Source organism: Bos javanicus, chromosome 4 (genome assembly GCF_032452875.1).
Source record: "Bos javanicus breed banteng chromosome 4, ARS-OSU_banteng_1.0, whole genome shotgun sequence".
Taxonomy (NCBI): Eukaryota; Metazoa; Chordata; class Mammalia; order Artiodactyla; family Bovidae; genus Bos; species Bos javanicus.
Genome location: NC_083871.1, coordinates 30654115 through 30668716, shown reverse-complemented (window position 1 = coordinate 30668716; position 14602 = coordinate 30654115). Strand labels below are relative to the sequence as shown.

Genomic DNA, 14602 nt, shown 5'->3' with positions numbered 1-14602 from the left:
GGAAACTCTCTTGCACTGTTTGTGGGAATGTAAATTGATACAGCCACTAATGGAGAACACTATGGAGATTCCTTAAAAAACTAAGAATGAAACTATCACATGACCCAGCCATCCCTGAGAAAACTGAAAAAGATGCAAATATCTCAAAGTTCATAGCAGCGCTATTTACAATAGCTGGGACATGGAAGAAACGTAGATGTCCATTGACAGATGAATGGATAAAGAAGTTGTACATACCTAGAGGAAAAGGACAGATTCTTTGAAATGTTCAAACCTCCAAAGACTGAAACAGGAAGAAACAGAAATTATGAACAAGCCAATTACAAACATTGAAATCTAAACTGTAATCAAAAATCTCCAAAAAAACAAAAGCCCAGGGCCAGACGGCCTCACAGGAGAATTCTATCAAACATTTAGAGAAGAGCTAATGCCTATTTTTCTGAAACTCTTCCAAAAAATTGCAGAGGAAGGAACACTTCAAACTTACTCTATGAGGCCACACTCACTCTGATAGCAAAACCAGGCAAAGACAACACAAAAAAGAAAATTACAGGCCAATATCATTGAGGAATATAGATGCAAAACCCCTCAACACAATTCTGCTGCTGCTGCTGCTGCTAAGTCGATTTAGTAGTGTCCAACTCTGTGCGACCCCATAGACGGCAGCCCACCAGGCTCCGCCGTCCCTGGGATTCTCCAGGCAAGAACACTGGAGTGGGTTGCCATTTCCTTCTCCAGTGCAGAAAAGTGAAAAGTGAAAATGAAGTCGCTCAGTCGTGTCTGACTCCTAGCGACCCCATGGACTGCAGCCCACCAAGCTCCTCAGTCCATGGGATTTTCCAGACAAGAGTACTGGAGTGGGTTGCCATTGCCTTCTCCAACACAATTCTAGCAAACAGAATTCAACAACACGTTAAAAAGCTCCTACACCATGATCAAGTTGGGTTTATTCCAGAGATGAAAGGATTCTTCAATATATGCAATCAATCAATGTAATATACCATAGTAACAAATTGAAAGATAAAAACCATATGATCATTGCAATAGATGCAGAAAAAGCCTTCAAAAAATTCAGCACCCATTTATGATAAAAGCTCTTCAAAAAAATGGGTACAGAAGAAAACTACCTCAAAAGAGTAAAGGCCATAAGCCCACAGCAAACATTATTTTCAATGGCAAAAACTAAAAGCATTCCCTCTAAGATCAGGTACAAGACAAGGGTGTCCACTCTCACCACTATTATTCAACATAGTTTTGGAAGTCCTAGCTATGGCAATTAAAGAAGAAAAAGAAATAAAAGGAATCCAGAGCAGAAAAGAAGTAAAACTCTCACTGTTTGTAGATGACATGATACTATACAAAGAAAATCCAAAAGAAACTATCAGAAAATTACCAGAGGTAATCAGTGAATTCAGCAAAGTTGCGGAATACAAGGTTAATACACAGAAATCACTTGCATTCCTATATACTAAGAACGAAAAATCAGAAAGAGAAATTAAGAAATAAACCCCATTCACCACTGCAACAAAAAGAATAAAATATCTAGGAATAAATGCACCTAAGGTGACAAAGAACTGTAGATGGAAAATTATAAGACAATGATGAAAGAAATCAAAGACAACATAAACAGATGGAGAGATATTCCATGTTCCTGGGTAGGAAGAATCAATATTGTGAAAATGATTATACTACCAAATGCAATCTACAGATTCGATGTGATCCCTATCAAATTACCAATAGCATTTTTCACAGAACTAGAACAAAAAATTTCACAGTTCATATGGAAATACAAAAGACCAAGTAGACTGAATATAATACAAAAGACTGAATAAAAAACTGCCAAAGCAGCCCTGAGAAAGAAGAGTGGAGCTGGCAGAATCAACCTTCCTGACTTCAGATTATACTACAAAGCTACAATCATCAAGAGGGTATGGTACTGGCACAGAAACAGAAATATAGACTAATGGAACAAGATAGAGAATCCAGAGATAAATCCATGCACCTACAGGTACCTTATTTTTGATAAAGGAGGCAAGAATATACAATAAGCAAAGATAGCCTCTTCAATAATTAGTGCTGGGAAAACTAGACAGCTACCATGCAAAAGAATGAAATTAGAATACTTCCTAATGCCATAAACAAAGATAAACTTAAAATGGATTAAAGACCTAAATGTAAGACCAGAAACTATTAAACTCTTAGAGGAAAACATAGGCAGAACACTCAATGACATAAATCAAAGCAAGATCCTCTATGACTCACCTCCCAGAGTAATGGAAATGAAAAAAATAAACAAAAAAATTGACCTAATTAAACTTAAAATCTTTTGCACAACGAAAGAAATTATAAGCAAGGTGAAAAGACAACCCTCAGAATAGGAGAAAATAACAGGAAATGAAACAACTGACAAAGAATTAATCTCCAAAATAAATAAGCAGCTCATACAACTCAGTACCAGAAAAACAAACAACCCAGTCAAAAAGTGGGAAAAAGATCTAAACAGTCATTTCTCCAAAGAAGACATGCAGATGGCTAACAAACACATGAAAAGATGCTCAAAAATGCTCATTATTAGAGAAATGCAAATCAACACTACAATGAGATATCACCTCACACTGGTCAGAATGGCCATCATCAAAAAGTCTACAAGCAATAAATGCTGGAGAGGGTATGGAGAAAAGGGGGCCCTCTTGCATTGCTGGTGGGAATGTAAATTGATATAGCCACTACGGAAGATGGTATGGAGATTCCTTAAAAAATTAGGAATAAAACCACCATATGACTCAGCGATCCCACTCCTAGACATATACCCTGAGGAAACCAAAATTGAAAAAGATACATGTACCCCAGTGTTCACTGCAGCACTATTTACAATAGCTAGAACACGGAAGCTGTAGAAGGCAATGGCACCCCACTCCAGTACTCTTGCCTGGAAAATCCCATGGACGGAGGAGCCTGGTGGGCTGCAGTCCGTGGGGTCGCTGAGGGTTGGACAAGACTGAGTGACTTCACTTTCACTTTTCACTTTCATGCATTGGAGAAGGAAATGACAACCCACTCCAGTATTCTTGCCTGGAGAATCCCAGGGACGGGGGAGCCTGGTGGGCTGCTGTCTCTGGGGTTGTACAGAGTCGGACACGACTGAAGTGACTTAGCAGCAGCAGCAGCAGCAGAACATGGAAGCAACCTAGGTGTCCATCAACAGATGAATGGATAAAGAAGCTGTGGTACATATATACAATGGAATATTACTCAGGCATAAAGAGGAATGCATTTGAGTCAGTTCTAATGAGGTGGATGAACCCAGACCCTATTATACAGAGTGAAGTATAAAAATCATATACTGATGCATAGATATGGAATCTAGAAAGATGTTTCTGATGAATCCATTTTCAGGGCAGCAATGGAGACAGACATAGAGAATAGACCTATGGACATGAGAGGAGGAGAGGAGGGAGAGGGTGAGATGTATGGAGAGAGGAACATGGAAACTTACAATACCATATGTAAAATAGATAGCCAATGGGAATTTGCTGTATGACTCAGGGAACTCAAACAGGGGCTCTGGGACAATCTAGAAGGGTGAGATGGGGAGGGAGGTTCAGGAGGGAGGAGATATGGGTATACCTGTGACTGATTCTTGCTGATGTTTTGACAGAAAACAACAAAATTCTATAAAGCAATTATCTTTCAATTAAAAGGTAAAATGGCAAAAAAAGTAAATTTAAAAAGTTGTACATATATACAATGGAATATTAGTCATAAAAGGAATGCATTTGAGTCAGTTCTAGTGAGGTGGATGAACCTAGAGCCTGTTATACAGAGTGAAGGAAGTCAGAAAGAGGAAAACAAATATTGTATATTAACACATATATAAGGAATCTAGGGGAGAAGGCAATGGCACCCCACTCCAGTACTCTTGCCTGGAAAATCCCATGGACAGAGGAGGCTGGTAGGCTGCAGTCCATGGGGTCGCTAAGAGTCGGACACGACTGAGCGACTTCACTTTCACTTTTCACTTTCATGCACTGAAGAAGGAAATGGCAACCCACTCCAGCGTTCTTGCCTGGAGAATCCCAGGGACGGCGGAGCCTGGTGGGCTGCCATCTCTGGGGTCGCACAGAGTCAGACACGACTGAAGCGACTTAGCATCAGCAGCAGCAGCAGCAGCAAGGAATCTAGAAAAATTGATGAACCTGTTTTCAGGGAAGGAATGGAGACTCAGATATAGAGAATGGACTTGTGGATACAGTGGGGAAGGAGAGAGTGAGACAAATGGAAAGTAGCATCAACATATATACACTACCATGTGTAAAAATAAGTAACTAGTTAAGAAGGTGCTTTACAGCACAGGGAGCCCAGCCTGGTGCTCTGTGATGGCCTAGAAGGGTAGGAAGGGGGGAGGACAGGGAGGCTCCAGAGGGAGGTGATATATGTTTAATTATGGCTGATTTGTGTTGTTGTACAGCAGAAACCAATAAAATACTGTAAATTAACTTCCCTCCAATTAAAAATAAATGTAAAAAAAAAAAGCACCTACCCTTTTTGAAGCAATAATTACATTTTTGGTGATATTTTTAAAGGAAGTAACTTAAAATACAAAATGTATTATTTACAGTAGTAAAAAATTGGAAGAAACTAAATGTTCAAAAATTCTTGGTTACATGAATTATACCCATATGAAGTATTTTGCAGCCACTGAAAACAACACTTGTAAATCATATTTAATAGTATGGAGACAGCATTATATTTATAATTTTAATGGAAAAAGCATCATTAAAATGTATAAACACTGATCTCAACTATTAAAAACATGTATTAAAAAATACTGGCACAAAACACATCAAAATTATAATAATGGTTATCACTAGGTGGTAGGATTATGGGTTACTTTTATTTTCTTTATATTTAACAAGTTTTTTTCTTGCAGTAAGCCTTCTTATTACAGTAATAAGAAAGTTATTTTAGATCACAGTATAAATGCTAACAATTTAATAGATAAAATGTTTAATATGTATTTCTATTATTAAACCATCATAGAGAAAAACAGAAGAGGCAAAATCGTATACAAATCAGAAAGAAGGATCATGGGCCAATCTGTTTGTCTAACCTCTGGGCTGGGTGATTTACCAGCAGGGCATTTAAACTCCAAATCTCAATATCTTTACCTATAAAATGAAGTAATAATAGTACCAACCTCAGAGAGTAGCTGCCAGGATTCAATTTGATAATAATAAATATTCATATGTCTTAGTCCAGTATTTGGCACCCGGTAATGCTTGTCTAAACAGTAGTCATTATTATTGTTATTATAGTATTTAACTGCTTTTTCTTCATCCAGATATATTTCAGCAAAGAAATCTAAGATCTTTTGGCTCAAAGGTTGCTCAACCAATCAATATATACCTACAAGGTCACAGAGGGCTGTTTTTCATCGAGAATTCCCATGTACCTTGAGAAAATAAATCAAAGATAAAAGGAAAAACTCAGAACACAAGTCTATGTGGAAACTGGTAAAAGCTGATAAACAAACACCAATGGGGTGTCATTAGCCTTTAAACTTTGAGTCTTAGAGGTGGTTATAAAAGGTAGGCTCGGTGACAGAATGCTCTTACAGTCAGAGACCCAGCTCTACGTGGGGCAGTTGGCAACTAGGGGAGAGTTCTCTCACTGCCCTGCCTGGGACACAGTGACAATTCTCTCTTTGTGTTCTGCATGAGCTCCCGTCTTCTCCGGGGCCAAGTGCTGGGGAGGCCCAAGTCAGCAACTTGGGTGCCAGCTTTGACACCTTTCCCTCCCTCTTCCACAATATTCAGTTTACCTCTAAACCCTGCTATTTGACTCCCTAAACATCTCTCTCTAATCTGTTCACTTCTTTCTGTCTTCACTGTCACTACCCTAAAATCACAATCTCCTCTACTGTTTGTTTTCTATCTAGCCCCTCTTCAAGCTATTCTTGTTACTGCAACAGACTCAAACTCTATCTTTTTTTGTCTCTTTACTTGTATGCTATAGACTGAATGTTTGTGTCCGCCACCTCTTGTCCCCCACCCCCTACAAATTCATCTGAAAGCCTCAATATCCAATGTGACTGTACATGAAGATAGGACTTTTAGGAGGTAATTAAGGTTAAATGAAGTCATAAGAATGGGACTCTTATCTGATAGGATTAGTATTTTTATGAGACACCAGAGGGCTCCCCTGCTCCCTTTTCTCTTTTCTATCCACCTCCACCTCCATGTGGGGACACAGCAAAAAGCTGCCATCTACAAACCAGGAAGAAAGCCCTCATTTGACACCAAATTGGCTGGCACCTTGATCTTGGGCTTCCCGGCAGTCAGAAGTATAAGAAACAAATTTCTGTTCCTTGAGCGACTCAGTCTATGGTATTCGGTTATGACAGCTTGAGCTGACTGATACACCACACTCTGAATACCACCACTTACTTCTTTCATCTCAACTTTCAAAATACCTCAACTGAGGCAACTTTTCTGCGGGAAGACTTCCCTAAGTGACCCATCTGGAAATGGTACCCAGTTATGCTCTCAGAGCATCACGTGTTACCATGATTCTCTCATACAATATCATCACATCATGTTTCACATGTGGATTCCCCATTGGACCAGAAACCACGAAGCCAAAGAACCCAACACTGTGCAGACTCAGAGTCCTGCACATGTCTGATGCAGTCATGTCTCTGTGGATATTTTATTATGTTGATTTGACTGTTTAAAAGGGTAGGCTATTTTCACTCCTGTCTTTCCTAGCAACGAAATATTTGTATAGAAAATTCTGAAAATATACTGAAGGAATGACCAAAATAATAACAACTTTAAGGGAAGTAAGCTGATTTACAAGAGAATGGCCTTCTATACAATTCATAAATATTTATGAGACTAAAACCAAATAAAGGAATTGTAAAAGGATTTCTAACTCCTTTATAAGTCCTTCATAAATCCTCTATAAGTCACTGCCACTTAGCACATATGTAACCTTAAAAAAACTTAACTTCCTTGCCACCCATTCCTCAGTTGTACATTGAGGAGAATAAGAAGAACCTGGCTTTTAGAACTGTAGGGAACACTGAACAACAACAACAACAACAACACACAGATAAAAGTTCTTAGACTAGCCTTCAGTATTTACTAAATACCTGATAAATGTTACCTCTTTTTAACTTTTTAAATTAGTAAAACAGGTTCAAGAAGAGTCAAACTCTTGGTTCTATTGCTCAATGGGCCCCAGATTAAGGGCTGAGACTAGACTGTTTTATGCACTGTTAAGAATTATTGATTTCCATGGGCTCTCCTTCTGAAGTTGCCATCTCTGACCCATAGTATTTTATTTTATTTATACCCCACTGTGTTCCAGAAAGGACTTCCAGGAGCTTACAGATGAACATAAAATACAAGCAATATGAGTTAAAGGAAGAATAAAGAGGAGAGACAAACAAGAATGAGGACTGAGCATGTTAAGGCTTGAGATGAAATACTAAATCAAAAGAAGCCAGAATAAAAACGTTATTTTAATTTCTCTTTCATTCTCTCACTCCTTTCTTCTTTCTTCCTCAAGATAATTTAAACGCTATTTTAACTTTTTAAAAAACCCAGATTATTTAAGTTATTATCACATAAAATAATTCTATACTTGCATATCAAAACTGATTTTCCATGTTTTTGTGTGTGAAGCTATATTTCAATATGCAAATAAACAGACTACATATTAACTAAGGGAGATGAAAGAGCTTAATAGTGACTAAGCCCCTATGACCTGCTGGATATCAGTCCAAGCTTTCATTCAAGTTGTTTTTTGATAACACAACCCTATGGAGTAAACATCCATTTTATAGATGGGCCACAGAGAAGTGCAGTGATTTGCTCAAGTACAGAGTAAGAACTCAAGCCTATGTCTGTTTCAGATGCTTGAACTACTATCATCACATCAGGGGCAGAACTTCAAGAGATGAGACATACATTTGCCCACAGACATAATAGTTCTAAAAGGTCCTTGTGAACGCTCAGCTTTTTGGTTTCATTTTCCTACTGAGATTTCTTTTTTGGTAAGGGATGTATGTCATTACTTGGTTTTGTGTACATAATCTGCCATACTGGAAGCAGTAGGGAAATTTAGGGGTGGTTAGAAAAAAAGTCTTAGCAGCTATGCAGAGCAACAGGAGTCACTCAGAAGGTTCCAGGTCATCTCACCCAAGTGTAAAACCAACAAAAACTATGTGTCAGAGAAGCAAATGGATGTTAAGATTCTGGAGTAAGTATGGTGGAAATAAAAGCTTATGGCAGAATCAGAGAAGATCTTTGGAAATGTCCTTGGAGCCAAAGGGGAAACGAAGATCCTAAAGCCTTTACAATCATTTTATTCACACCTGAATGCTAAGAAATGACTGAAACTTGAAGTACAAACATTTCTTCCTCCCATAGGCAACTGAGACTCAAAAAGCACACAGGTAAAATTTAAAATTGAGATACCTCTAGTCATTTCTTGTCATCCTATCACTGTCAGTAAATGGCCAGTAATTTATTATTACACAGGAACTGTGTGATTTAGCTTGGGATATATCAGGTCTAACAATATTAACTATGATTAGTTTAACTCTTTGACTAGTCTGTGAATGGTGTGATTAGATCTTTCCTTTTCTTTTTTTCTTTTCTGACCATGTCGCACAGCTTGTGGGACCCTAGTTCCCTAACAAGGGATCAAACCCACGTCCCCTGCAAGGGAAGCATGGAGTTCTAAACAATGTACTGCCAAGGAATTCCCTTTTTCATGACTGTAACTTTTCATAACTGTACATGACTGTCTTAAGTGTACTGTTCCTCTTCTGCTCCATTATTCTGAAAATTTTTAAAGTATTCTTTAAGTTTAAAGTAGAAAAAAAATCGAACATCCACCACATTTTTTTTAACTACAAATCTCTGGGGTTTAAGGTAAGGCAGGAGTCGACAAATTACAGCCAAATCCAGTTGGCTGCCTGCTTTTGTAAATAAAAATGTGCTGGGCCACAGCCTTGGTCTCGTTTGTCCATGTATTGTCTGTGGCTGCTCTTGTGCTGCACCGGCACTGCTGAGTGACTGTGACAGGGTCCACCTGGTCCACAAAACCCAAAGCATTTACTATCTGGTCATTTACAGAAAGAGTTAGACAAATCCTAGCAGTAGGGAGGAAGCGATTTTCTTTCTTACATTCACATGTCAAAAACAAAACAAAACTAAGGGTGGTACCTTCTTTCCTGTGTGATGAGGTGATATTCTCTTTACTGTGTTCTGTGAATTTCCTCTAAAAACACATTTTTAATTAAAAAATATTTTAAAAGATTTGACTCAAGTGGTATTTCACCTGTCAAGCCTTCTGTTAGGCCTGCTTCCTCTATGCTTCCACAGAAGTGTTAGATTTTTCTATATTAGTAGTGAGAGAGTCAATTACTAGGTAGGTTGATAAGAAGTCCAGGGTCCCCAGGGAGGAGAAAGGGTCCAGAGCCCTTGAGAAGGAGAAAGGGGTCTGGGGCTCTCAAGGAGAAAAGGACAAACATTTTTTTCTATATTGCTTTGTCTTAGTCAACATAACAATGTAGCTTGCAGGAGGATATGTTTCTCCTTAAGAAGAACCCTCTGACTAATCTTGATATCTTAAGACATATATTGTGGGAGCGGCTCTGGTACGACCTTTCTATTGTTAGTTCTAATCTTGTTAATTTAAGATGTATGTTGTGGCAGTGGGTCTGGTAAAAGTATATAAGGCCTTGATAAGACTAGCAAGTGGGGGCACTCTCCATCCCCCTTCTGATGTCTGTGTCAGAAGCTTTCTCTGTCCCTTTTTGTACTTTAATAAAACTCTGCTACACAAAAGCTCTTGAGTGATCTAGCCTGGTCCCTGGTCCCAAAGCTAAATCTTCGGAGGTCACAAATCCAACACCATTCACCATAAGCTATCAGTATTTACCATACTGCACAGCAATTCTTTTTTCTTCTTTTCTCTGAAACAAGCCCATGAACTTCATAATGATCAAGAGATCCACCTAAGTCTTTTTTTAGGGCCTTAGTCAGAGAACAATGACATTATAGAATGATGAGAGAAAATACTTCCTTACCTTTACAGCTTACAGAGTACAGCAGTCCCCCTTAACTGTGGTTTCACTTTCTGTGGTTTCAGTTCTGCAGTCAACTGAGCTCTGAAAACATTAAATGGAAAATTCCAGAAATAAGTAATTCACACGTTTTAAATTGTGTGCTCTTCTAAGTGGCATTATAAAATCTTATGCCATCCCACTCAGGACTTGCATCTTCCCTTTGTCCAGCTTATCCTGCCCATTGATCACTTTGTTAGTCGGTATGATTATCAGATCCAGTATGGAGACATAGCAGTGCTTGTATTCAAGTCACCCTTATCTTAGGTAATAATGGTCCCAAAGTGCAAGAGTAGTAATGCTGGAGATTCAGATGTTTCAAAGAGAAGCCACAAAGCACTTTCTTCAAGTGAAAGGTGAAAGTTCTTGACTTAAGGAAAGAAAAAAAAATCATATGCTGAGGTTGCTAAGAGCTACAGTAAGGATTAATCCTCTACTCATGAAACTGTCAAGAAGGGAGAAGACATTCATACTAGTTTTGCTTTCACATCTCAGACTGCAAAAGTCACAGCCACAGCGGGTGATAAGTGCTCAGTGAAGATGAAAAAGGTGTTAAATTTGTCCAAAAAGATACTGTGAGAGCCCACTTTGTGTAATTTTTATTACAACATACAGCATACAGTTGTTCTATTTTATTATTGGTTATTGTTGTTAATCTCTTACTGTGAATAATTTAAATTCAACTTTATCATAGGTATGTATGTATAAGAAAAAACATGTAAGACTCGGTACTATCTGAGGTTTCAGACATCCACAGGGGGTCTTGGATCCCTTGGAGAAAGGGGGACACACTTTCATAATGGTTATCTGTCTTCCTGCTGCTACTTTTTCTCAAATATTACCTGTCAGAGAAGGATTCGCTGAACACCCTATATTATAAAAAACAAAACAAAACAAAACACTATACACTAACCCCTTTACTCAACTTTATTATTTTTATAGTACACATAACTACTTGATATAGCACATGTTTATTACTTTACAGCCCCTCTTCTAGAATGCAAGTTCCCCATGGGTAAATTTTAAGTCTCTATGGTTAACCACTATACTTTCAGTGCCTAGAATATAAGATTGGTAGCGCTATATCTCGGAGAAGGCAATGGCACCCCACTCCAGTATTCTTGCCTGGAAAATCCCATGGACGGAGGAGCGTGGAAGGCTGCAGTCCATGGGGTCGCTGAGGGTTGGACACAACTGGGTGACTTCACTTTCACTTTTCACTTTCATGCATTGGAGACGGAAATGGCAACCCACTCCAGTGTTACTGCTTAGAGAATCCCAGGGACGGGGGAGCCTGGTGGGCTGCCCATCTATGGGGTCGCACAGAGTCGGACACGACTGAAGTGACTTAGCAGCAGCAGCAGAGCTATATCTGTTATCATTTTATAGATACTAAGGAAATCAATATGGAGATGCTGAGTTTTGGTTTTGCTTTTAAGTGGAAGAAGTTATTTTTGATTTATATATATATACATGTACAGTCTTCTTTCTTTCCCTGTAAAAATAAACAGTGGCTTATACATTTGAAATTTCCTACATAAATGTCATTTTTGAAAACAAAATTTGCAAATTATGGCCTCTTTTCTGAAAGATAATCTTTTTTTGTATTTAGTTAATATTTATTTATTGTGGTTTTTAGGCAAGTTTTTCCACACTTTTATTGAGATGCTGCTAAGCTGCTAAGTCGCTTCAGTCGTGTCTGACTCTGTGTGACCCCAGAGACAGCAGCCCACCAGGCTCCCCTGTCCCTGGGATTCTCCAGGCAAGAACACTGGAGTGGGTTGCCATTTCCTTCTCCAATGCATGAAAATGAAAAGTGAAAGTGAAGTCCCTCAGTCGTGTCCGACTCTCAGCGAACCCAAGGACTGCAGCCTATTAGGCTCCTCCGTCCATGGGATCTTCCAGGCAAGAGTACTGGAGTGGGGTGCCATTGCCTTTTCCTTTATTGAGATAATTGACAAATAAAATTATGATACTGAAAATGTAAAATGGGATGATTTGTATATGTGTACATTGTGAAAGGATTCCCTCAGTGAGTTATCACATCTGTTACTTCACGTATTTACTTATTTTGAAGAACTATAATTTGATTGTCTATAGTAACACTGAAGATAACTGTTGGATCAAGAAATAATAAATAGGGACAACAAAATACAAGAAATAGAGGAAGGGGAGACAACAGAAGAAATACACTGTTGTTCTTTAAATACCACGTCTGTCAAGAGAAGCATCTGGCTAAAAGAACAGTAAACAAAACCAACTATATCTCAACAGTAAGGGCAGCGGTTATAATACTAGCAATATTGTTATTTCACAGAGTGTAAGTAGCTATTTGAATGTAAGATGCTCCTCTATTTTATGGAACACTAAGAAAGAAAAATGTTTCCAATTAAGCTACGATATGCCATTGATTGGGGCTTCCTGGTAGCTCAGATGGTAAAGAATTTGCCTATAATGCAGGAGACCCAGGTTCAAGCCCTGGGTGGGGAAGATCCCCTAGAGAAGGGAATGGCAATCCATTTTAGTATTCTTGCCTGGAGAATTCCATGGACAGAGGAGCCTGGCAGTCTACAGTCCGTGGGGTTGCAAAGAGTCGGACATGACTGAGCAACTAACACACATGCATGCACCATTGATTAGTAGACGCATCTGAATTTCAGTGTTGCTAAAATTGGAAAAACTGTGTTAGAATCAGTGTAATGAAGTTAACCACCTCCTCCTCCAGCCCCTGACCACCGCCAGCAGCTACCATCTCTCAGTTTCCTACTGGCTTTCACAACTGTCCTGGGAGGTTTCAATCCTAATAACAATGTCTGTTTTATATAAGAAGAAACTGAGTCTTGCAGTAGCTAAGTTATTTTCTCAAGATCACAGCACTCATCTAGGATACAGAGTCCATGACCATTGTGTCTGTGTGATAGAAATCTATCTAGATAGGGGCTTTCCATTAATTTTTTAAAAATTTATTTACAGGTAAGTTATCTTCAAAGACCTGTTTTAAAAACATTATCATAAAATTTTTATCATACCAAAAATTAACAATTACCCATTTATATAATTTGATATTCAATCAAATGCCAAGTCCTTGATTTAAAACATTTTTTAAAATAACAATTTGAGATACAACTCACGTATTATAAAATTCATCCTTTGAAGTATACAATCCAATGCTTCTTTTTTAAGTATATTCACAAAATTGTGCAACCATCACTACTATGTAATTTCAGTACATTTTTATCATCCCTAAAAGGCACATGCCATTCCTATTAGCAGTCACTTTCCATTTACCCACTAACTCCCCAGTCCTAGGCAAATATTAACATATATTTTTCATTTTTAAGGATATCCTTATTCTGAACATTTCATATAAGTGACATCATATAATGTCTGGCCTTTAAAAAAACTATATATTCATTTATTTTTGGCTGTGCTGGGTCTTCGTCGTTGTGCAGGTTTTCCTCTGTTGTGGCGACACAGGGGTTACTCTCTAGTTGCAGTGCACAGGCTTCTCATTGGGGTGACTTCCTGTGTTACACAGCACAGGCCCAATAGCTGTGGTGCGCAGACTTAGTTGCTACAGGGCATATGGGATCTTCCTGGTTCAGGGATTAAACATGTGTCTACTGCATTGGCGGGCAGGTTCTTTACCAATGAGTCACTGGGGAAACCCCAATATCTGGCTTTTTGTATCTGTTTTCTTTCACTTAGCGTGTTTTCAAGGTTCATTCACAGGTTAGCAGGTATCAGTACTTCATTCCTTTTTGTGGCTGAATATTATTCCACTGTACGGATATACTACATTTGATTTATCCATTCATCAGTTGATAGACATCTGAGTGGTTTCTAATTTGGGGCTATTATGAATAATGCTGAATAATGAATATATGCTATGAATGTTTGTGTGAGTTTTACATGGCTATATGTTCTCAATTCTTTTGGGCTAATGCATAGGCATGGAATTGCTGGGTCATATAGTAATACTATGTTTAACTTTTTGAGGAAATGTCAGACTGTTTTATATAGTGTACTATCTTACATTCTGAGCTGCAGTGTATAAGGGCTCCAATTTTTCCACATCTTCACCAAGACTTGTTACTGTTTTCTTTTTTATTATAGCCATCCTAGTGGGTATGGAGCAGTCCCAGTGTGGCTCCATTAACTTTTTAAAAGTATCAGTTTCTAAGTATCATTTCAATATTATATATCAATTATGTGCATATATTAATACACACATATATAATAAATAACTGATCATTATGATCACAATCTCTGACAATTTGGCAAACAGTCCTTGAAGCTATTTATGTATTCATTCACTTCTATTAAATTCCCAGGGCTCAATTTGCTGTACTTTAACAATACTCCTGTGGAGTAAGTTGGTAGGGAAATCATCTCCAAGAGCTATAAGCTGAGAAAGGCTGTCAGCCAAAAATAAATCATCCTTTTCACAGTCCAGTGCTTTAT

General features: G+C 38.3%; 1 long non-coding RNA gene across 2 annotated transcripts in view; it reads right to left on the bottom strand.

Moving 5' to 3' along the window:
* Positions 1 to 14602, bottom strand: part of LOC133245927 (uncharacterized) — a 230588-nt gene that overhangs the window by 125120 nt on the left and 90866 nt on the right. For both annotated transcript variants that reach the window (XR_009735818.1, XR_009735819.1), the window contains exon 3: positions 10103 to 10183. This is a non-coding gene — a long non-coding RNA (uncharacterized LOC133245927). The remainder of the gene's footprint in view (positions 1 to 10102; positions 10184 to 14602) is intronic.